At 45.4% G+C, this 25,194-nt stretch overlaps 1 protein-coding gene and 1 pseudogene across 1 annotated transcript in view; both read left to right on the top strand.

The window, feature by feature from the left end:
• The window catches only part of LOC124555047 (bifunctional arginine demethylase and lysyl-hydroxylase JMJD6), a 551,390-nt gene that overhangs the window by 488,158 nt on the left and 38,038 nt on the right, over positions 1 to 25,194 (top strand). The window lies entirely within an intron of this gene.
• Positions 23,598 to 23,714, top strand: LOC124557207 (annotated as a pseudogene).

Below are 25,194 nucleotides of genomic sequence, written 5' to 3'. Positions count from 1 at the left end.
ACTCAAACTCCCATTGCCACGGATGTTTCCATTTATGAATTTTTATTGGTCACGATAAGCAGGAAATACGATTTAGCACGAATACTAAAAGCTAGATCACGCTGAACTCAACGTCCTCCTCTTTGCTGAAAGCACTTGGCAATCTGTACTGCCTCCACCGCTACAACTTAGAAGAGTACCCCCTCCTGAATGGCACAGCCCGATTCTTATCAAAATGAATCCTGTGTTTCTTGGCTACGAAGACTGTATCGCCTTTGTCATCTTGTGTTCGTTTTTCCACATTTCCCTTTGTAAAACTCACATCCTTCTTCGTGGAAAAATTGAACACACACTGATAACTGCCATTACAAGGCCTAAATCTGTTTTAGTTATGTGTATGATGCGGTTTTATGGTGGATGCACAGCAGAAAGGACCTGTGCCTTCCTCATGAACTCCTGGATAAGGCTACCGACGTCAACTCGTTTAAATTTTTACAGTTAATAGTGAGAAGCTATATGAATTAGGACGAATACCTAAAGTCTGCAACAAGTAACGTGAATAGGAAGACCTAGATTTGTGGGAAGAGTTTTGGGAAAATGAAGTGCATCTGTAAAGTAAATCACACACAAGATACTAGTCCTACCTTTTCTGGAGTATTTCTCCAGTGTTAGGAGTCCTTATGAAGCCGTCATGACGCAGAGAGACGCGTTGCTGTGATGGTAGCAGATCAGTATAGCCCATACAAATGTGTAACAGAGATCCTCGAGCAACTTAAATGTGAATCACATCTATACTCTTCAGATCACTGTAAATTGCATGGCAGAGGGTACGTCCCACTGCACCAGTTATTAGGGCTTTTTCTCGTTGCATTCACGTATAGAACACTGGAAAAATGATTGTTTAAAGGCCTCTGTGCGTGCTGTAACTAGTCTAATCTTATCATCACGATCCCTATGGGAGCAGTATGTAGTGAGTTGTATTATATGCCTAGATTGATCATTTAAAGCCGGTCCATGAAAGTTTGTTACTAGGCTTTCTCGGGATAATTTCCGTGTATCTTCAGGAGTCTGCCAGGTTAGTTCTTACAACATTTCTGTAACAGTCTCCCACGTTTTAAACAAATCTGTGACCATTCGCGCTGCCCTGCTCTGTACACGTTCAATATCTCCCGTTAGTCCTATCTGGTAGCGCTCCCACATACTTGAGCAATATTCTAGTATGGGTTCCACGAATGTTTTGCAAGCAATCTCATTTGTGGACTGATTGCATTTCCCTAGTATTCTACCAATGAACCGAAGTCTTCTATCTACTTTACCCGAGACTGACCCTATACATCGTTCCTTTTTATGTCCCTACTAAGTGTTACAATCTTATGAAGATTTGACTTCTTTCAAACTGTACTTAGAATTTTTAGCATATTGCAGCCCCGGTAACTGTGATAGATTAATATTTTGAAGAATCAGCCTCAGTTGTACTTCATTGTAGATAACATAACCTGCGGAAAGACTGAGGATACTATTCATATTGTCCGCAAGGTGATTAATATGTAACGTGAAGACAAGGGACTCAACACAACTTCCCTGCGGTACAGGCGAAGTTACTTCAATATCTGTCGATGACTCTCCATGCAAGATAAGTTTCTTATGCTCTTCAGCGTAGAAACGCATGCTCGTAGCTATGTGGACATGACCGCCACCTTTGGAAGCCAGGGTATCCACAGAATATTCATAATGAAACGCAGAAGAAAGAGCAACACATGTTCACTGAAAATGTTGAAATAATCATCGTCGTTCATTTTCACGGTAACCTGAAAGAGTGGGTTAAAGTCATGGTACAGGTAACACCCACAACACATCAAACAACCACATCCGGCCTTAACTACACCCTCCACGTGGTGCCGTCGGTGCACTCGAGGCCTCGCATCATTTGCAACAGACAAGACTCGTCGGACAACACTACACGCCTCCTGTCACCACTGGCCAGTTTTTTTGTTGTGTGGTCTACTAACAAACACATCTTCACGTGTCACTGTGAGTAATGGCCTTTTGTGGGGTACCCGACTCCAAATACACTCCTGGAAATTGAAATAAGAACACCGTGAATTCATTGTCCCAGGAAGGGGAAACTTTATTGACACATTCCTGGGGTCAGATACATCACATGATCACACTGACAGAACCACAGGCACATAGACACAGGCAACAGAGCATGCACAATGTCGGCACTAGTACAGTGTATATCCACCTTTCGCAGCAATGCAGGCTGCTATTCTCCCATGGAGACGATCGTAGAGATGCTGGATGTAGTCCTGTGGAACGGCTTGCCATGCCATTTCTACCTGGCGCCTCAGTTGGACCAGCGTTCGTGCTGGACGTGCAGACCGCGTGAGACGACGCTTCATCCAGTCCCAAACATGCTCAATGGGGGACAGATCCGGAGATCTTGCTGGCCAGGGTAGTTGACTTACACCTTCTAGAGCACGTTGGGTGGCACGGGATACATGCGGACGTGCATTGTCCTGTTGGAACAGCAAGTTCCCTTGCCGGTCTAGGAATGGTAGAACGATGGGTTCGATGACGGTTTGGATGTACCGTGCACTATTCAGTGTCCCCTCGACGATCACCAGTGGTGTACGGCCAGTGTAGGAGATCGCTCCCCACACCATGATGCCGGGTGTTGGCCCTGTGTGCCTCGGTCGTATGCAGTCCTGATTGTGGCGCTCACCTGCACGGCGCCAAACACGCATACGACCATCATTGGCACCAACGCAGAAGCGACTCTCATCGCTGAAGACGACACGTCTCCATTCGTCCCTCCATTCACGCCTGTCGCGACACCACTGGAGGCGGGCTGCACGATGTTGGGGCGTGAGCGGAAGACGGCCTAACGGTGTGCGGGACCGTAGCCCAGCTTCATGGAGACGGTTGCGAATGGTCCTCGCCGATACCCCAGGAGCAACAGTGTCCCTAATTTGCTGGGAAGTGGCGGTGCGGTCCCCTACGGCACTGCGTAGGATCCTACGGTCTTGGCGTGCATCCGTGCGTCGCTGCGGTCCGGTCCCAGGTCGACGGGCACGTGCACCTTCCGCCGACCACTGGCGACAACATGGATGTACTGTGGAGACCTCACGCCCCACGTGTTGAGCAATTCGGCGGTACGTCCACCCGGCCTCCCGCATGCCCACTATACGCCCTCGCTCAAAGTCCGTCAACTGCACATACGGTTCACGTCCACGCTGTCGCGGCATGCTACCAGTGTTAAAGACTGCGATGGAGCTCCGTATGCCACGGCAAACTGGCTGACACTGACGGCGGCGGTGACAAATGCTGCGCAGCTAGCGCCATTCGACGGCCAACACCGCGGTTCCTGGTGTGTCCGCTGTGCCGTGCGTGTGATCATTGCTTGTACAGCCCTCTCGCAGTGTCCGGAGCAAGTATGGTGGGTCTGACACACCGGTGTGAATGTGTTCTTTTTTCCATTTCCAGGAGTGTATCTACTGCATCGAATTCCCCTCGCAACTCTCGTTCGCAAACTGGTTGAGATGGACTTGCAATACTGAAAGCAGCAGTTATTGTCAGGTTTCAGACCGATAGTCACTGACGACGAGTGACGCTCACCTTCAGTCCCTTCCTGTTAGTATCTTTTTATGACCACTGTTCTTATACCGTGTTCCACGGCTGCTAGCTACATACTATTCCTTGTAGATACATTGGTCACTCCGCGTCGATACACTGACAAATAGGGCAACTTCAGTGCCATGAGCACGCCGAAACATGATAGTTCCAACTTCATATTCTGTCACGTCTTCACGTCGACCCGTCTTACTGGACTGATTCCACACACCCGACTCGCAGATACACTGATCAACCAGAACATTATGACTACCGCCCTACTGCCGACATAAACCCTTCCAGACGATAACAGGGTCACCTGGTAAGGAATGACTGCTAGTCAGACACACGCACGGTGCACGCAGCATCAGTGAGCTCTCTGTGTGTAGAATGGGGAAGACGTGCCAACTATCTGAGTTTGACCGAAGGCAGCTTGTGATGGCCCAGAGACTCGGCGCAAGCACTTCGGAAACAGCACGACTTGTCGGGTGTTCGAGGAGCACTGCGGCGAGTGTCTTCAACACGAGATGAAACCAAGATGAAACCACGTCCAGACGTCTTCGGGTTGGGCGGCCATCCCTCATTACAAATGTCGGACGTCGTACGCTGGACAGACTGGTAAAACAGGATAGGCAGCGAACTGTGGCGGAACTAATGTCAGACTTTGATGCTGGGCAGACTATAAGTGTGTCTGAACACACAGTGCACCGAACACTCTTAACAATGGAGCTCCACATTCGACGACCCATGCATGTGTCAATGTTAACACCACGACATCGGCAACTACGACTGGGATGGGCACGTGACTGTCGGCACTGGACGTTGGCGCAGTGGCAGAGCGTTGCCTGATCTGATGAATCCCGATACCTTCTTTACCATGCGAATGAGGGGGCGCGAATCCGTCGTCTTCCAGGGGAACAGCTCCTTGACACCTGTACTACGGGCAGTGGCTTCATTTGCTCTGGGGAATTCATGTGGGCATCCACGAGTCCTGTGGAGCTAGTGCAAGGCACCATGACGGCCAAGGAGTATCGTACACTGGTTGCAGACTACGTACACCCCTTCATGAAGCTCATGTTTCCCGACGGCAGTGGCATTTTTCAGTAGGATAATGCGCCTTTTCATAAGACCAGGAGTGTGGTGGAGTGGTTCGAGTAACACAGTGGAGAGTGCAAATTGATATGCTGGCCCCCCCAACTCGCCAGATATGAACCCGATCGAACACATCTGGGATGTGACTGAACGTGGTGTCAGAGTTCATCGCCCCCCTCGACGGAATTTACGGGAATTAGGTGTCTGACACATGCCAACTCCCTCCAGCTACCTACCAAGGCCTCATTGCTTCCATGTCAAGACGCGTCGCCGCTGTTAACCGTACTAAAGGTGGACATGCCGGCTAATAGATAGGTGGCCATAATGTTCTGGCTGATCACTGTACATACCACTTCAATACTACGAGTTACGTCAGCAGTGGAGGGAGACAGGTTCACCTGGCAGCAGTTGCACAGTATAGACACCATCCCTGTGTGTTCTTTTAATACGCTGACTAGTATCCTATCTGGTCGGCTTATGTGACCCATGACTCATTTCCAAGTAGTAACAGCCATTATCTTATAAAATTTCAATCATGTCTACTTCCGTGTTTTATTTTTAGGCATCTATTTGATGTTCGAGGCTACAGCCTTGCCGCAGTGGATCCACCGGTTCCCGTCAGATCACCGAAGTTAAGCGCTGTCGAGCGTGGCCGGCACTTGGATGGTTGACCATCCGGGCTGCCATGAGCTGTTGCCATTTTTTCGGGGTGCACTCAGCCTCGTGATGCCAGCTGAGGAGCTACTCGACCGAATAGTAGCGGCTCCAGTCAAAGAAAACCATCATTACGACCGGGAGAGCGGTGTGCTGACCACAGGCCCCTCCTATCCACATCCTCAGCTCAGGATGACACGGCGGTCGGATGATCCCTATGGGCCACTTGTGGCCTGAACGCGGAGTGCTTTTATTTGATGTTCCATATATATTTAAGAGTTTTGCTAGTTTTTTCTCTCTATCTCTATCATACTCCCACTATAAATAGTTACAATGTTTAACTTATAGCTGTATTAGGCACAAATTTCACTGTCGTCGTTCCCTTATACAGCTAGTGTACGTTCGTATTCACAACTGCGCATACATTTCATGAATTTAATAACGGCTATAGTCACCGCAGTGCCTGTTCCTTCTGACATGTATGCATGTCCGTAAGAACATTGCATGTCTTACTTATCCACCGGTACCAAGCAGCGACTTCCAATTAAAACGACCTCTCCAGTAGGGAAATTAGATTATGTGTGTATGAGTTCAGGCTGTGACGTAGGGACGACGACATATGGAAGTTTGGGTTTGGCCGTGAGTCGTGCACGGTTAGCCAAAGTGGTCAAGGCGACCGCTCACATAAAACTAGAAATCCGAGTTCCAGTCCACCACAAATTTTCACTGTCGTCGTTCCCTTATACAGCTGATGGTTGTTAGTACGTGCAACTGCGAATACATTTAACGTATTCCACAAATTAGAGCTCCGTATCTTATTTTGAAAAACATGCAGCAGATGTTGGTACGAAATATAGCAGAGATATCGATACAGCTGAAATGGTTAACGAAATCTCGTAAAGAAGAAGAAAACGATTTCAGAAAGGTAGTTTTTCTCTGAGGGGGAAGAGGGGGGGGGCACAGCTTTGGCTGTTCTGCCAAGAGCGCAGATTCACCTCACCACTGGTCTGATGATAGCTCGCTACCTGTTTAATGATAAAAATATAATTTCGAAATTAAAAGATAGTTGCATATAGTACTAAGGACCAACATCTTTGGGAAACAACACATCAAAAGTAAGTTAGTAACGTCAAAAAAGACAGTGACTCGTCCTTCCACAGATACCTTTCTTTATTTACACGAACAGTTTCGTGCTATTAATCCCGTAATCAAATATTTCGTGGATAATTACGAAGGATGAACAAAAATTATTAAGAAACAGCGAGCGGCTGAACGTGCTCCATATACTAAATCGAACAGTACCTTCGCCAGCCGGAGTGGCCGAACGGTTCTAGGCGCTACAGTCTGGAACCGCGCGACCGCTATGGTCGCAGGTTCGAATCCTGCCTCGGGCATGGATGTGTGTAATGTCCTTAGGTTAGTTAGGTTTAAGTAGTTCTAAGGTCTAGGTGACTGATGACCTCAGATGTTAATTCCCATAGTGCTCAGAGCCATTTGAACCATTTGAACAGTACCTTCATCCTTTTATGAAACTTGTTACAATATCAAAGTTTCAGCGGTTGAGAGACTTTTCTGCAAATACATTGCGTTATCGTGACAGACCTGAAAGTTATTTAGCATAAATGGTATGTTATGGAACGTAGCAGTTAATGACGTCTTATATATCAGGTCACAGGAGTATGACTAGAAGTCCAAAATATTAATGTTACCGAAAGCTAAGGAAATACATTTAACGATTGTTCCAAAATCCGAAATCGCTTATAATAGCTATGTCTGCGATATGTGCGTCTAGGTAAAAATTTAGAATTTGTTTCCGAAATATGTAAATATAATAGTGAAGACCTATCTGTTAGTTTTCTCTTTATGAGCTTCTCAGTATTAGTTTACAATGTGGCACAGAATACTACCCAGTATCTCTGAACATAATTAACTGTTGGCCACTCTTTCTACCGTTTCAGGTATAAAAATTCATTTAATGGAGGATCAAAACGCTCTCAAATGTTTACAAACCGAGTGACGATATTGGCATATTAATTGTTAGAAATTCGCGCTGATGCAGTGGAGGACGAATGGTCAGGCCGAGCACTTCGTGGCGCGACTTTTAGGGTAAGCAGTGACGTGGGACACTAAATATAGAAGCACGTCGAAGGGGAGAGTGGCGGTCTGCAGAGAGGAGAGTTTCTGCTCGCACGCCTGGCGCATGTGGCTGCTAGAGCGGCGGTCTGCGGGCTGCGGGCTGCGGCAATCCAGGCGCAACACAGTCACGACGCTTCTGCGTCCTCACAATGCAATCCTAGCGCAAGCGCTTGTCGCTTTCAGCAGAGCATCGGAGGCATGCCTTTTGCGCATGCGTGTCGTATCGAAAAAATGTAACACGCATATAGCTTTCCGCCCTTGGGGAAAATCTCGTGCGCTATTTGACAACCGCCAAGCGTGATCAGTCTCCCTACGAAATATTTGTTTTGTTAATAAAAACCGCCTTTATTGCTGCACTGTATTTTATTTCTCCCAGTCGCGTTTCGCCTTTTTCACTTTAAGGCACTATCATTGGGACAGTTCGCGTTTCTGGTTGGCATCTGCGTTTCCTCACATCTATTCCCATGCTGGAGGTCGCACTACAACTCTATTTAGGGAACATAAATACGTTTTGATGTTCCGAACTTTTTTCTTCGCACTTTTTATCTTGTTTGCCCTCATTGTTGTGACACACTATCAGTCTTCAGTCACTAATTATAGATATTTGATTGAAAACCGTGATTTCAAGACGTAACTTTGTGAGTTCACGTCCGCAGCTCGTGGTCGTGCGGTAGCGTTCTCGCTTCCCGCGACCGGGTTCGATTCCCGCGGGGTCAGGGATTTTCTCTGCCTCGTGATGACTGGGTGTTGTGTGATGTCCTTAGATTAGTTCGGTTTAAGTAGTTCTAAGATCTAGGGGACTGATGATCATAGATGTTAAGTCCCATAGTGCTCAGAGCCATTTGAACCACTTTTGTGAGTCCACTGCTTGTCTCAACTTGATTGGGTTGGCCGGCCGGGGTGGCCGAGCGGTTTTAGGCGCTACAGTCTGGAACCGCACGACCGCTACGGTCGCAGGTTCGAATCCTGCCTCGGGCATGGATGTGTGTGATGTCCTTAGGTTAGGTTAGGTTTAAGTAGTTTAAGTTCTAGGGGATTGATGACCACAGCAGTAAAGTCCCATAGTGCTCAGAGCCATTTGAACCATTTTTTGATTGGGTTGTTTACCAAAAAGGCGAGGAACTATCCCACTGATGATGGCTTATAGCGAAAAAGGCCAAACGCGTCTGGGAGAACAGTAAGAACAGGCGGCTTATGTTTACAAAACAAATATTTCTGTGCTTGCTGCGGAGGATGGCCACGCAATCAAACCCGTTCTCTGGAAATATACATGTATTTAGTAGTGTTGTATGTTTTGTGGAGTGTTTTGACAACGACGTTTATCGACGGTACGAAAATGCACGCCAGCTTTCACAGTGCACACACATAGTGGAAGTGTAATTCAGAAGATTATCTGAACAAAAATATGAACACAGACGACTGAAAAAGTCTCAGTTTAATAAATACTAAAGCTAATAAACTTAAAAAGGTTTTGTAAACTGAATTTATAAATAAAATCTTTGACATGAAAATGAGTGAAAGTGAAAACGAATTTCATTTTTCATTACTGTGAAACTAGCTGTATACTAAATGTTCTCAAAAAATGGTTCAGATGGCTCTGACCACTATGGGACTTAACATCTGAGGTCATCAGTTCCCTAGAACTTAGAACTACTTAAACCTAACTAACCTAAGGACATCACACACATCCATACCCGAGGTAGAAGTCGAACCTGCGACCGTAGCAGTCGCGCGGTTCCGGACTGAAGCGCCTAGAACCTCTCGTCCACAGTGGCCGGCTACTAAATGTTCTGAAATTGTAAAAATTCTGCCAATTTCCAATAATAAACAAGCTAATAAGTGCCGGCCGGTGTGGCCGAGCGGTTCTAGGCGCTACAGTCTGTAACCGCGCGACCGCTACGGTCGCAGGTTCGAATCCTGTCTCGGGCATGGATTTGTGTGATGTCTTTAGGTCAGTTAGGTTTAAGTAGTTCTAAGTTCTAGGGGACTGATGATCTCAGAAGTTAAGTCCATTTGAACCAAGCTAATAAGTTATGTTATTATATTATTTTTGTACATCTTAAAGTATTGTACTAAAACAATTTCGTTACACGAGAAATGTAATTGAATGCAACTAGTTTCCAACCAAGCGGGATACCAAAATCTTTCAGTGACATTTAATGTGGATTGCGAGAACACTGAACCAACATGTGGACCGAATGGTACGCACGCAGTTACTGAGTGTGTTAGGCAACTTATGGCCTTCCGTTCCCGTGTGTTTATACCAGAGCACGCGGAAAGAAAGCTAGTGTGGAACTGGACATACTTGTAACATCCTCTCGTATCCCTGGGATCTAAGCTGAGCAGTAGTTTGAGGTGTCAGCCCACACGCTCTGTTGCAGTCACTAGAATGAATATGCTGTAACTAATGAATATTTGTGCCATTCTGGGACCGGAACCCAGTTTTCCTGCTTATCGCAAGCAGTGCTCTTAACCATCGGGCTATCTGAACATACTGCCAGACCTGACACAAACTTTCATTCTCACTGATGGTTCCCTTATTCTTCGTGACTTCACAATTCCCCCAAAACATGAGACCTGTTAGTTTTAAATAAACATATTTGGTTCCTCAAACCGGAATGGGACCACTGAAAAAATTGATATGATGAAGGATAGCGGCTTATGCCACAATAAATATACACCAACTGAAATGAATTCACTAGCATGAAATGGAAAATCAATGAGTATGAACTGAATAAAACTGATCCCAGTGAAGTACGCTCAGAAACGTTACTACAGATATAGTTAAAACTGAAGCAAAATCGATTATTCCAAGGCCAGAAAGTAATTCATAAGGTACCCGAACCGGAGGACATAGCTTATCCTTTCTGACAGTACGTAGCAGTCATCTGTAACCGCGTATCGTAGCACGCTAGCAGCAAAATACGAGAACTTATCAAACACGTATCTGATTTGATGTCATTTCTGTCATTAAAGTTCATGATATCCCAAGAAAGTGTCCTTTGACATTAAACAGCTTACAAGGGAACCTCCTCATCGCACCCCCCTCAGATTTAGTTATAAGTTGGCACAGTGGATAGGTCTTGGAAAATTGAACACAGATCAATCGAGAAAACAGGAAGAAGTTGTGTGAAACTATGAAAAAAATTAGCAAAATATACAAACTGAGTAGTCCATGCGCAACATAGGCAACATCAAGGACAGTATGAGCTAAGGACCGGCGTGGTCCCGTGGTTAGCGTGAGCAGCTGCGGGACGAGAAGTCCTTGGTTCATGTCTTCTTTCGGGTGAAAAGTTTACGTTCTTTATTTTCGCAAAGTTATGATCTGTCCGTTCGTTCATTGTAATAAGTTTAGTGTCTGTGTTTTGCGACCGCACCGCAAAACCGTGCGATTAGTAGACGAAAGGACGCGCCTGTCCAATGGGAACCGAAAACATTTGATCGCAAGGTCATAGGTCAACCGATTCCTCCACAGGAAAACACGTCTGACATATTCTATATGACACTGGTGACGGCATGTGCGTCACATGACAAGAATATGTTGTCGACCCACCTAACTTGTACATTTGGCGAATGGGTAAAAAGATTCTTCTACCTTGCCCGATTTAGGTTTTTTTGTGGATGTGATAATCACTCCCAAAAAAGTGGTGAAAACATAAGAGTTTGTCACATAAACTGCAACAAATGAATGCAACAGTTTCACAGTCGCACAGTTTTTCCTGTGCTCTGTCAAAACATATGTTTCTAACGTTTTCAAATTTTTCCTTGTGTAGACCGTCAAATCCTGCATATGTCCAAGCAAATCTGAACATGTCCTGGAATTTTAGAGAGCGAAGTTGATTATGTGTGAGTGCCTGAAATTTGATAACTGTCCGAAAATAAAAAATTAAACTTTTCACTTGAGGGAAGACTTGAACCAAGGACCTCTCGCTCCGCAGCTGCTCACGCTAACCACGGGATCACGGCGTTCCTAAACTCTAATTATCCCTGATGTTGCCTACTTTGTGCATGGACTACACAGTTTATATATTTTGCTTATTTTTTTCATATTTCCACACAACTTCTTCCTGTTTTCTCGATTGATCTGTGTTCAGTTTTTCAAGGCATATCCACTGCGCCAAATTATAACTAAATCTGAGGGGGGTGCGATGGGGAGGTTCCCTTGTTAGTTTAAGAGTAGGCTTTAGTGGGATATATTATTAGTTTGGCACACAAATTTAATTCTCTCCAGATGATTCTTCGTGACTTATTTTCAGTGTTATGCTGTTTTGGTTTCCTTCAAACGGATGTCCTAGGTGACTGTAAACATGTGTTAATGCTGCAAAGCACAGTTTAAAAGTCTCATTACGCTAATGTGTACATCATCTCAACACAGTTGCTAGAAAATATCAGACGCTGTAGAGGAAATAATGATGTCAAATTCAAATAAAGACGTCGTTTTCAAAGCCGTGCCCACGCTTGAATCTTCATTTGCGAGAATCACGTTACTGTAGTTTCCACAGTTGCTCATTCTTAATCCTACACTTTTTTGCTTGTTTTTCTTTGTGAGCGTATTTTAGAGCAACATTCGAGCCAAATGGCTTTCGTCCCAAGGCGATACGCCGCATTAACCGTACAACTGGCTCCGCTTGAGAAGGTTTTCCAGTGCGTATCGGCAGTTATAAGAGTCGAGGGGTATGAAAGGGAAGCAGTGGTTGGGAAGGGAGTGAGACATGGTTGTAGCCTCTCCCCGATGTTATTCAATCTGTATATTGAGCAAGCAATAAAGGAAACAAAAGAAAAATTTGGAGTAGGTATTAAAATCCATGGAGAAGAAATAAAAACTTTAAGGTTCGCCGATGACATTGTAATTCTGTCAGAGACAGCAAAGGACTTGGAAGAGCAGTTGAACGGAATGGATAGTGTCTTGAAAGGAGGATATAAGATGAACATCAACAAAAGCAAGACGAGGATAATGGAATGTAGTCGAATTAAGTCGGGTGATGCTGAGGGAATTAGATTAGGAAATGAGACACTTAAAGTAGTAAAGGAGTTTTGCTATTTGGGGAGCAAAATACCTGATGATGGTCGAAGCAGAGAGGATATAAAATGTAGACTGGCAATGGCAAGGGAAGCGTTTCTGCAGAAGAGAAATTTGTTAACATTGAGTATAGATTTAAGTGTCAGGAAGTCTTTTCTGAAAGTATTTGTATGGAGTGTAGCCATGTATGGAAGTGAAACATGTACGATAAATAGTTTGGACAAGAAGAGAATAGAAGCTTTCGAAATGTGGTGCTACAGAAGAATCCTGAAGATTAGATGGGTAGATCACATAACTAATGAGGAAGTATTGAATTGAATTGGGGAGAAGAGGAGCTTGTGGCACAACTTGACTAGAAGAAGGGATCGGTTGGTAGGACATGTTCTGAGACATCGAGGGATCACCAATTTAGTATTGGAGGGCAGCGTGGAGGGTAAAAATCGTAGAGGGAGACCAAGAGATGAATACACTAAGCAGATTCAGAAGGCTGTAGGCTGCAGTAGGTACTGGGAGATGAAGAAGCTTACACAGGATAGAGTAGAAGGGAGAGCTGCATCAAACCAGTCTCAGGACTGAAGACCACAACAACAACAACAACAACAACAACATCGGACATTTTATGTGGAGAGAAATGTTTATGATGTCAGGGAAAGTTAATCAGTTCCCGTCACTTGAATAAAAGGCTACCTGCCTCGGGCATGGATGTGTGTGATGTCCTTAGGTTAGTTTGGTTTAAGTAGTTCTAAGTTCTAGGGGACTGATGACCACAGATGTTAAGTCTCATAGTGCTCAGAGCCATTTGAACCAATAAAAGGCTAAATGTTGACCTGTCCTATTTAAAAGGTTCAAATGGCTCTGAGCACTATGGGACTTAGCATCTATGGTCATCAGTCCCCTAGAACTTAGAACTACTTAAACCTAACTAACCTAAGGACAGCACACAACACCCAGCCATCACGAGGCAGAGAAAATCCCTGACCCCGCCGGGAATCGAACCCGGGAACCCGGGCGTGGGAAGCGAGAACGCTACCGCACGACCACGAGATGCGGGCCTATTTAAAAGGGTGGAGGTGCGTTGTAATTCTCGATCTGAGGCAGAAATCACTTGGCGCTGAAGCCGCCCGGGTCCCATGCGCCAATTGAAGTCTCTTTGTTGGCCGTAATCAGTGTGTTAAATTCAATGAAATGTAATCATGGACATATAAAATCAGTGAAATGCAATGGTATAAAATTATATAACTGAAATAACTAAAATCTGCTGTGAAATGATAAACCTGCAATGTGGTGTGTAGGATGGAGAAATGAAAATTTAAATTAGAGCCAGCATCTCCTGCCTGTCGCGAACAGTTGCTTATTGAGCTAGATCGTCTGGTCATCAATCATACCCGTTCCTGTAGTGGTATATTTCCGCAAAGGAGAAACTCTCGTTGTTTTCTCGGAAAAGTGGGAGAGAATTTTATTGGCTTGCTCGAATTTCCTAATAAGATAAGATTATAAGCAGGACATCACGGTGCGAATCCAGCTCTGGAGCAAATTTTTATTTATCGCGGCATATTTTAAAATCAGTTTCACTGAGCCTCATTTGTAAAATATAATTGTGGATTACCCTCTCCCAATTTATATGGAATGTTTTGTATTGTGTAAACGTCGTTGGTCGTAACACTTTCTCGACTTATCGTTATATGTCGTTGTACTCAGTGAAACTTCAGACCGAATTAAACTTAAATTTCATGTGGAATCAGCCGTATCCCAAGCACGAAGCTTCATTAGAGTGTACACTCCGACACACAGAGTCACAATGTCAGATCAATATATGCATTAAAATTCGCTTTTCAACAGCTGAATATGTTACACTGATACATAAGATACATAAACGAAACTTCGTATGTTTATTAGCTTTATAATTTCTGATATACTTTTGTTAGTGACTAAAAATATTCATTTAATTATATGTAAAAGCAATAAACAAAATAAATGTAGCCCAATGTTTATCGACTGGAGATGCTAATTTGGAGAAACAGAAATTCAGGAAGATAAGAGGTTAACGTCCTATCGACGAGGATTTCATTAGTGGCGAAATAAAAACAGAGTTTTGGGAGGAAATTGACTGTGAACTTTTCAACTCTACCAGCAGTTGCCTGAAGCTGTTTAGTGAAACCAAGAAGACCTGAATGTGGGTGCCAGAATAGGCGTTTTCACCACGGTCCTGGGTTGAGGGTCCACTACTACACCACCTCACTTGATCTATCAATTATGGAGAGAAAAGTTTCGTGCTAAATTTACTCCACACAAAACCATAAAATTCAACAACAAATACGGGTTTCCATGTGAAATCTATGTGTTTTTCTGACCTTACAGTGTAAAAAGCAAAGTAACCAGAGTGGTTTCTCCTGTTTCTTTATTTATATTTTAAATTTTAAGTCTAAATCTTGTTGATTTCGTGTGGGGGATTTTTACTAGGCCGAATTGCACCTCCAGATAAGTCAATCATAATCTCAGATCGGCGGAAGGTTAGGAATCTGTGCCAGATCGTGAGCATCCGCTTCTTAATACAGCACCGACAAGCGACCTGTATCTTCAACACGACAATTTACCATCGCATAGCTTCCTAATTGTGTCAGAATAGTTTAGGGAACGCTCCACTGACATGAATTTGATTGCGTGATTTGCCAGATACCCTGCCCTTAGCTCTGTTCTACATACCGCGCAAGCCACTGTACTTTAAATTCTGTAGAACTTTCGGTGTACAATATAATATACTTGGTTCTATTATCAGCTATTCACTGTGCCACTCTCGGTTATCAGTCGGCGTCTTTCGGCGTCTACTAAATCGGCAACTACCTGTTCACCTGCAAATTAAGCACATCTGGGATGCCATCCACAAATATTTGCGCACCTTGATCTCAGTTCCGTCTAGTCTCCATGAAGTTGGGGCGGATATTGAAAGGCTATGGCTTAGGATGGTTCTCCAGTGTTTTTTATTTCATGGAGTCCATTCCACGGTATGACACGTTTCTGGGCAGGTATTTCTAATTCGGCTGCGCGTTTTTTTAATGCAGTTCATAGCGCCGAAGAGTGCCCATAAAGTTTACAGTATCACAATATCTTATTCAAAGACTGAGTGTTCTCCGATGGTTGCAACCAGTAATTTTTTATAAAATTCATGATTATATGGCAACATAAAAAGTTAAAGCGGCGCTTTCGAATCTTAAGACAAAGCTCTAGAGAGCACCTACCGCAGCTACAGAAAAACCGGTAGGAGTTATTTGTGTGCCAGCCATCCCTATCACCAAAGCTGATATTAGTTCTTAGATTTTATCGGACGTAAACATCTGTGCTATGAAAAGATATATATGATCACGGCAAGTAGGACAACTCTGTATAACCTATAATGCACACACGGAAAAGCCAGGGAATCTCCTGTTTGCCTTTTCCACAAGTTCAAACTCGCATCCCGTGCACATAAAGGTTAGGGTGGGAGTATCCTGAAATACACACTAAGACAAAAAAAAACGCGCCGCGAAAGAATTATCGGAATGGAACAGAAATAGGTAGATGCGAAGTACATGTACATACAAACAAATAATTACAATTTCAGAAAAATTGGATGATTTATTCAAGAGAAAAAACTTCACAAATTGAGCAAGTCAGTAACGCATTGGCTCACCTCTGGCCCTTATGCAAGCAGTTATTTGTCTTGGCATTGACTGACAGAGTTACTGGATACCCACCTGTGGGATATCGTGCCAAATTCTGTCCAACTGGAGAATTAGATCGTCAAAATCCCAAGGTGGTTGAACGTTCCTGCCCATAAGGCTCCAAACTTTCTCAACTGGGTAAAGATCAGGCGGTCTTTCTGACCAAAGTAGGGTTTAGCAAGCATGAAGAGAGTCAGCAAAAACTCATTCCGTGTGCGGTCGGGTATTACACTACTGGCCATTACAATCGCTACACCAAAAAGAAATGCCGATGATAAACGGGTATTCATTGGGAAAATATATTATACTAGAATTGACATGTGATTACATTTTCACACAATTTGAGTGCATAGATCCTGAGAAATCAGTACAGGTACAGCTGCCCATGAAACTTCAACACGATAACACAGTTCATCAAGAGTAGTGACTGGCGTATTGTGACGAGCTAGTTGCTGGGCCACCATTGACCAGACGTTTTCAAGTGGTGAGAGATATGGAGAATATGCTGGCCAGTGCAGCAGTCGAACATTTTCTGTATCCAGAAAGGCCCGTACAGGACCTGCAACATGCGGTCGTGCATTATCCTGCAGAAATGTAGGGTTTCGCAGGGATCGAATGAAGGGTAGAGCCACGGGTCGTAACACATCTGAAATGTAACGTCCACTGTTCAGAGTGCCGCCAATGTGAACAGGAGGTATCCGAGACGTGTAACCAATGGCACACCATACCATCACGTCGCGTGATACGCCAGTATGGCGATGACGAACACACGCTTCCAATGTGCGTACACCGCGATGTCGCCAAATACGGGTGCGAACATCATGATGCTGTAAACAGAACCTGATTTCGTCCGAAAAAATGACGTTTTGCCATTCGTGCACCCAAGTTCGTCGTTGAGTACACCATCGCAGGCGCTCCTGTCTGTGATGCAGCGTCAAGGGCAACCGCAGCCATGGTCTCCGAGCTGATAGTCCATGCTGCTCAAAACGTCGTCGAACTGTTCGTGCAGATGGTTGTAATCTTGCAAACGTTCCCATCTGTTGACTCAGGGATCGAGACGTGGCTCCACGATCCGTTACAGCCATGCGGATAAGATGCCTGTCATCTCGACTGCTAGTGATACGAGGCCGTTGGGATCCAGCACGGCGTTCCGTATTACCCTCCTGAACCCACCGATTCCATATTCTGCTAACAGTCATTGGATCTCGACCAACGCGAGCAGCAATGCCGCGATACGATAAACCGCAATCGCGATAGGCTACAATCCGACCTTTATCAAAGTCGGAAACGTGATGGTACGCATTTCTCCTCCTTACACGAGGCATCACAACAACGTTTCATCAGGCAACGCCGATCAACTGCTGTTTGTGTATGAGAAATCGGTTGGAAACTCTCCTCATGTCAGCACGTTTTAGGTGACACCACCGGCGCCAACCTTGTTTGAATGCTCTGAAAAGCTAATAATTTGCATATCACAGCATCTTCTTCCTGTCGGTTAAATTTCGCGTCTGTAGCACGTCATCTTCGTGGTGTAGCAATTTTAATGGCCAGTAGTGTATCTTGCTGAAATATAAGCGCAGGAAGCTTTCCATGAAGGGCAACAAAACTGGGCATAGAATATCTTCGACGTACTGCTGTGCTATGAGGCAGCAGCGGATGACAATCAAAGGGGTCCTGCTATGCAAAGAAAAGGCATCTCAGACTACATCTCCTGGTTGTGGGGCCCCATGGCGGGCGACAGACATGTTGGTATCCCTCCGCTATCCGGGGCGTCTCCAGACACGTCTTCGGTCTGGAATCTCATTGACTGGAGTAGAATTGTCTTGAGTGATGAGTCCCTCGGCGGACAATTCTGGGATGCTAACCTGAAAGTCGCCAGCCGCACTGCCAGACAACTACGACTGGTGGTCTGGGGCACCATTTCTTTCGTCTGCAGTTTCTACTGCTTGTCTTCGTGCTTGCCAAACCCTACTTTGGCCAGAAACGTTCCCGAATTTTTCCCCAGTTGAGAATGTTTGGAGCATTATAGGCAGGGCCCTCCAACCACCTCGGGATTTCGACGATCTAACGCGCCCGTTGAACAGAATTTGGCACGACAACCCTCAGGAGGACATCCAAAAACTCTATCAATCAATACCAATCCAAACAAAAGCTTGGACCAGAGGTGGACCAATGCGTTACTGACTTGCTCAATTTGTGAAGCTCTTTCTCTTAAATAAATCATACAATTTTTCTGAAACCGTAATTATTTGTTTGTCCACACATCTACTTCACCTCTAACGATTTCCATACCATTCGGATAATTTCTTCGTGATGCGTCTTGTACACTACTGGTCATTAAAATTGCTACACCACGAAGATGACGTGCTACAGACGCGAAATTTAACCAATAGGAAGAATATGCAGTGATATGGAAATTTTTAGCTTTTCAGAGCATTCACACAAGGTTGGCGCCGGTGGCGACACCTACTACGTCCTGACATGAGGAAAGTTTCCAACCGATTTCTCATACACAAACAGCAGTTGACCGGCGTTGCCTGGTGACGTTGTTTTGATGCCTCGTGTAAATGGTTCAAATGGCTCTGAGCACTATGGGACTTAACTTCTGAGGTCATCAGCCCCTAGAACTTAGAACTACTTAAACCTAACTAACCTAAGGTCATCACACACATCCATGCCCGAGGCAGCATTCGAACCTGCGACCGAAGCGGTCGCGCCGTTCCAGACTGTAGCCCCTAGAACCGCTCGGCCACTCCGGCCGGCGATGCCTCGTGTAAGGAGGAGAAATGCGTACCATCACGTTTCCGACTTTTATAAAGGTCGGACTGTAGCCTATCGCGGTTGCGGTTTATCGTATCGCAACATTGCTGCTCGCGTTGGTCGAGATCCAATGACTGTTAGCAGAATATGGAATCGGTGGGTTCAGGAGGGTAATACGGAACGCCGTGCTGGATCCAAACGGCCTCGTATCACTAGCAGTCGAAATGACAGGCATCTTATCCGCATGACTGTAACGGATCGTGCAGCCAAGTCTCGATACCTGAGTAAACAGATGGGGACGTTTGCAAGACAACAAACATCTGCCCGAACAGTTCGACGACGTTTACAGCAGCGTGGACTATCAGCTCGGAGACCGTGGCTACGGTTACCCTTGACGCTGCATCACCGACAGGAGTGCCTGCGATGGTGTACTCAACGACGAACCTGGGTGCACGAATGACAAAACGTCATTTTTTCGGATGAATCCAGGTTCTGTTTACAGCATCCGTGTTTGACGACATCGCGGTGAACGCATATTGGAAGCATGTATTCGTCATCGCCATACTGGCGTATCACCCGGCGTGGTGGTATGGGGTGCCATTGGTTACACGTCTCGGTCACCTGTTGTTCGCATTGACGGCACTTTAAACAGTGGACATTACATTTTAGATGTGTTACGACCCGTGGCTCTACCCTTCATTCGATCCCTGCGAAACCCTACATTTCAGCAGGATAATGCACAACCGCATGTTGCAGGTCCTGTACGGGCCTTTCTGGATACAGAAAATGTTCGACTGCTGCCCTGGCCAGCACATTCTCCAGATCTCTCGCCAATTGAAAACGTCTGGTCAAGGGTGGCCGAGCAACTGACTCGTCACAATACGCCAGTCACTACTCTTGATGAACTGTGGTATCGTATTGAAGCTGCACGGGCAGCTGTACCTGCACACGCCATCCAAGCTCTGTTTGACTCGATGCCCAGGCGTATCAACGCCGTTACAACGGCCAGTGGTGGTTGTTCTGGGTACTGATTTCTCAGGATCTATGCACCCAAATTGCGCTTAAATGTATTGACATATCAGTTCTAGTATAATATATTTATGAAATGAATACCCGTTTATCATCTGTATTTCGTTTTGGTGTAGTAATTTTAATGGCCAGTAGTGTATTTCTTTTTTTTTCCTTTTTTGTTTTATTATGTATTTTCAGACTGGTGCTTCGTTAATGTTGCATATCTCTCTGGACTAACATCGAGTTAATTTCCAAAACAAGCGTACACAAGAAGAAATGAGACGGCAGAGCAACTTGTCATTGTATTGCAAGATATCACGAGACAGCCCACAGGCTTGGAATTTTACGTGAGATTAAGCTATCCTCAAACCGAAAACTGGTTTGAAAAAACCAGTGATTTACTAATTACGGTCCTGTTGGAGGCGGTATGCCATTGCATTCCCCCAATTTTTGAGCTGACTTACCCAGACACTTAGAGGAGAAGCTACAGTTCAAAGTGAACCCCGTAGACGGCTCAGCTTGTCATTTGTCACTTAAGCAAACGAATGCTAGAAGCGACAAGCGACAGAAAAAATTCTTGGACCAACTGAGGATCTAACCCCAGATCTTTAGATTTGTAGCCTCATTGCTATTTAGTCACCGACCCCTATAAATACGAGGGGACTTCATAAAATAAGCTGCACATTAAAATGGCAGAAATCCGCTCCTTGGCGCGGAGCCATTCGAGAACTGCTGGTGAACCTTTTCATCGACGAAAAATCTGCTATTACTGCGTATCGGTCCATCGATTGCATGCACATTGCCATATGTGGTCGATGTCGATAGCCTTCTTTCCCAGTCAGCGTCACCCACTTCTGTGCGGCTTCGTCAAGCTTTTGGCACTATTTGTCTACGACTGGCGACATTGCGCTTGGTCCGCATACTGACAGATTGCCAGAGTGAATGTGTGTGCAATTTAGACGTTTCCACCACAAGAATCGTACTTTGGAGTACATTACCATTTCCCGTGCGGTTTCTCTCCCACACCGGATAGACCTGTTATCCGTATCGAAGTGGATCTGCGTCAGCAGGAAACTCAGATAATGCGCTCATCTCTGAGAGTGCGTTACTCTTGTTGTACAATCGTGTTGGCGAGGGACGGCATGTGTAACTTATTTTTTGAAGTCCCTCGTACTCCATGTTGGTGCAAAAATATACTGGTAAGCTAAAACATTGTGACCACTGTCCACTGCAACATTGGATGCCGCCTGGTGGCCACGTGGGCACGTGACGCGGTAACAAAAGTATGTGGAAATGGAAATGAGCGTTTGGCATCATTGGCTGGGAGTTTTTCCTGTTCAAATGTGTGTGAAATCTTATGGGACTTAACTTCTAAGGTCATCAGTCCCTAAGCTTACACACTACTTAACCTACATTATCCTAAGGACAAACACACACAACCATGCCCGAGGGAGGACTCGAACCTCCGCCGGGACCAGCCGCACAGTCCGTGACTGCAGCGCCTAAGACCGCTCGACTAATCCTGCGCGGCAAAAATTTTGTCTTTCAAAGTGTTTCGAACCGTTACTATAAATTCAGGCTGGGAGGCCCCATAAGGGCAGGTCCGGCCGCCTTGGTGCATGTCTTATTACATTAGACGCCACATTGGGCGGCCTGCGGGCCGGATGGGGATGAAATGATGATAAAGACAACACAGCACCTAGTCCCTGAGACGAGAAAATGCCCGACCCAGCCGGGAATCGAACCCAGGCCCCTTAGGATAGTAGTCCGTCAGGCTGACCATTTTTTTTTTTTTCGTTATTGATCGTTTTTTTTGTTCGTTATTGATCGTTGTGTTTGGTCGTTGCGGACGTCGTAAGACATCCGTTGAAGTTCGTTGTTGATCGATTAGCTCAGTCTTTTTATTACAGAGGGTTGCCAACGCTCTGACCGAACACGCTGAGCTACCGTGCCGGCAACCATTCAGCTATCGGGGCTGACACAAAAGTATGTAAGAGACACAAAAGTATGTATGAGGTGCAGATACGGACGTGGGACCGCCCTAGCGAAGACATGGGCTGCAAATGGGGAGATCCATTGACATAAGCGACTTTGACAAAGGGCAGATTATTATTAAGCAGAGCCAGTGAACGAGTATCTCGAAGACAGCAAAGCTGGTCGAATGTTCACGTGCTACAGTCGTAAGCGTCTACGGAAAGAGATAGACGGACAGTGAAACTACCATTAGGCGCTAAATGGTTGAACGTCCACGACTCTTCACAGAAGGTGGGGTTCGCAGACTGCTCTGTATAGTAGGATAGATGGTGATCTGTGGCATCTCTGCCAAAGGAGCACAATGCTGGTGCACCCACAAGTGTTTCGGATTCGACCGTCAATCAATGGAAACATGTCGGCTCCACGGGGGAATCACGTTTTTGTTACGCTAGTTTGATGGTCATCTCGACAAAAGCCGTCATCGAGGTGAACGGCTGATAGAAACGTGCAGCGCGCCACGGATGCAGGCTCGTGGGAGTAGTATTATGCTGTGGGAGACATTCTCTTGCGCTTGCATGGGACCTGTGGTAGTAATCGAAGACACGCTGACACGTGCGAACCGCCTGCATCCCTTCATGCTTGATGTCTTTCCCAACGGCGATGTCATCTTTCAGCAGTATAATGGTCTGTGTCTTGGTACGAAGAGCATTATAGTGAACTCAAGTTGAGTCTCAGCGACCAAATTCACCTGATGTAAACCTTGTGGAATCCATCTGGGTCGTTATCGGGCGTCATCACCCAGAACACAAATCAGCGGCTCGTTATTTACGAGAACTACGTGACCTGTACGTAGACATCTGATGCCACATACCTCCACAAACCTACCAACAAACTGTCTGATCCCTGATACAAAGAATCTGTGATGTATTTCAGTCCAAAGACGGACAAACAAGCTATTAAGCAGGTGCTCATAATGGTTTGGCTCATCGGTGTACGTTCCGCTGATTACGTACAGTGGGGTGTGAACCAAACATACCTTTGTTTGGATTTTTAGTGGTAGCAAAAATGCGCATTAATGTTACTTGTCTCTAAAAATCGTTAGTGGAAGGGGAGAGTTGTGTGAGACTCGCCGGCCGTTGTGGCCGATCGATTCTAGGTGCTTTAGTCCGGAACCGCGCTGCTGCTACGTTCACAGATTCGAACCCTGCCTCGTTCATGGATGTGTGTGCTGTCCTTAGGTTAGTTAGGTGTTCAGAGCCATTTGAACAATTTTTTTTTGGTGAGATTCGACACTAGCCTGGTGAAAGGAAACATCACGGCATTCGGTAGAGAGAAAGAAAAAGTTTTGTGGCACTTTTGTCTGGAACACCATCAAGGGGCAATAGAAAATGGGTTTCACCTCCTTACCAGGTGTGGTGTCGTGTTGTCTGTTCAATGTAGGTGGCTGTTATGGCTGCGTGTGCAGTGCAGTGTCATGTTCGGTGTTTTACAATGATGGGAGAAGATAGAGAGTGTAACCCTGTGCCGGCACATAGTCTACCCCTCTCGAATAGCATGAAGGGGACCGGCGAGCATAACGTCCCCATGACCAACAACAGTGTTACATTCTCACACGTTCGAAGAGGTTTGGGATTTAATCCAGGGCATTGGCGCAGTGTCTAGGCAACGGCCTTGCCGCAGTGGATACACCTGTTCCCGTCAGATCACCCAAGTTAAGCGCTGTCGGGCGTGCTGGCACTTGGATGGGTGACCATACGGGACACCATGTGCTGTTGCCATTTTTCGGGGGGCACTCAGCCCCGTGATTCAAATTGAGGAGCTACTCGACCGAACAGTAGCGGCCCCGGTCAAATAAAACTATCATAACGACCGGGAGAGCAGTGTGCTGACCACACGCCCCTCCTCTTCGCGTCCTCAATTGAGGATGACACGGCGGTCGGATGGTCCCGATGGGGCACTTGTGGCCTGAAGACGGAGTGCTTTTTTTTTGGCGCAGTGTCTGGTGATCAGTAATTTCCCAGTACCAACTGTCAAACCCCTTGCTGACGAAATTCTGGTGGTGAAAAATTCTTCCACCAATTATGATTCGACCTCGCAACTTCCGAATCGCACAGGAGTGCGTTAGCGACCACGGCTACGGATGTGTGTATTCCCTGCCACTAATCTTCGAATCTGGCTCCTTCTGAATACGGATTATGACTGTTCTTGACCCCTCTGTCAACCTCCTTATCTGTTATTATATCATTCTGTCGAGGTTATTTCGATGATTCGAGCAGCTGGTGCAGAAGAGAAGTATGAGGTAACTAGGTCAGCCGCATAGATCTGCCTGCGCTAAAAGAAATCGGCCATGGCCCTGTTTAAGGAGCATACGAGTGGAGTGTTGTAAAAACTATGGGATGCTATATTGAGAAGGCCTCCTGCGGACTGAAACCCTTCCAGTTATAACAGATTAAATCTGGTTTTAAGTGGCGGTGAGAGTATAGTGTGTGTTGCAGTACCTAATGCATATTTTCATGGTCAATTTACTCAAAATAATTTCGAACTGTTGTTAAAAGATAAATTACACCACTACTAGGATTTTTTCGGTGTTTCTTAAGAATGAGACGTTAAAATTCAAGGTTTGATGGGATATTTGGTGTCGATACCAATATGTATAATTTTATCGATACCTCGATAATATCATAATAAAAGTATCGCTTCAAAACGGTTCAAATGGCTCCGAGTACCATGCGACTTAACTTCTGAGGTAATCAGTCGCCTAGAACTCAGAACTAATTAAAACTAATTGACCTAAGGACATCACACACATCCATGCCCGAGGCAGGATTCGACCGTAGCGGTCGCTCGGAAAAGTATCGGTACCGATAGTGTTGCGAGAAATTTTAAACATATATTGGTTCCTCGTTGACTTAGAAGAAATTGTTTACAATACAAGGCTAAATAAGAAAATTATGCTACGTCTGAATGAATGGTATTAGTTCAGTAATTTCCAGCATTCTGGAAGGAATGACGTCAGCAACTGTGTGATTTACCAAATTGTGCAGTACACTGGAGAAAACAGTCGAGGCTGCAATATTAATTTTCTTTATTACTCCATGTCTAGTTTCGAGCCTAAGCTCATTACCAGATCATCCAATAAGCTGTGCAATAACACACATCACGACAGCGCCATGACTGCTCATACTAGTTACACGCATATGAACTTCATTCATTCATTCAGATGAATGAAGTTCAGTCCCGCATTACTTTACAAGATGT

The sequence above is a fragment of the Schistocerca americana genome, chromosome X, assembly GCF_021461395.2.
Source record: "Schistocerca americana isolate TAMUIC-IGC-003095 chromosome X, iqSchAmer2.1, whole genome shotgun sequence".
Classification (NCBI taxonomy): Eukaryota; Metazoa; Arthropoda; class Insecta; order Orthoptera; family Acrididae; genus Schistocerca; species Schistocerca americana.
The sequence above is the reverse complement of the archived record's forward strand: the minus strand, read 5'-3'. Positions and strand labels throughout refer to the sequence as shown.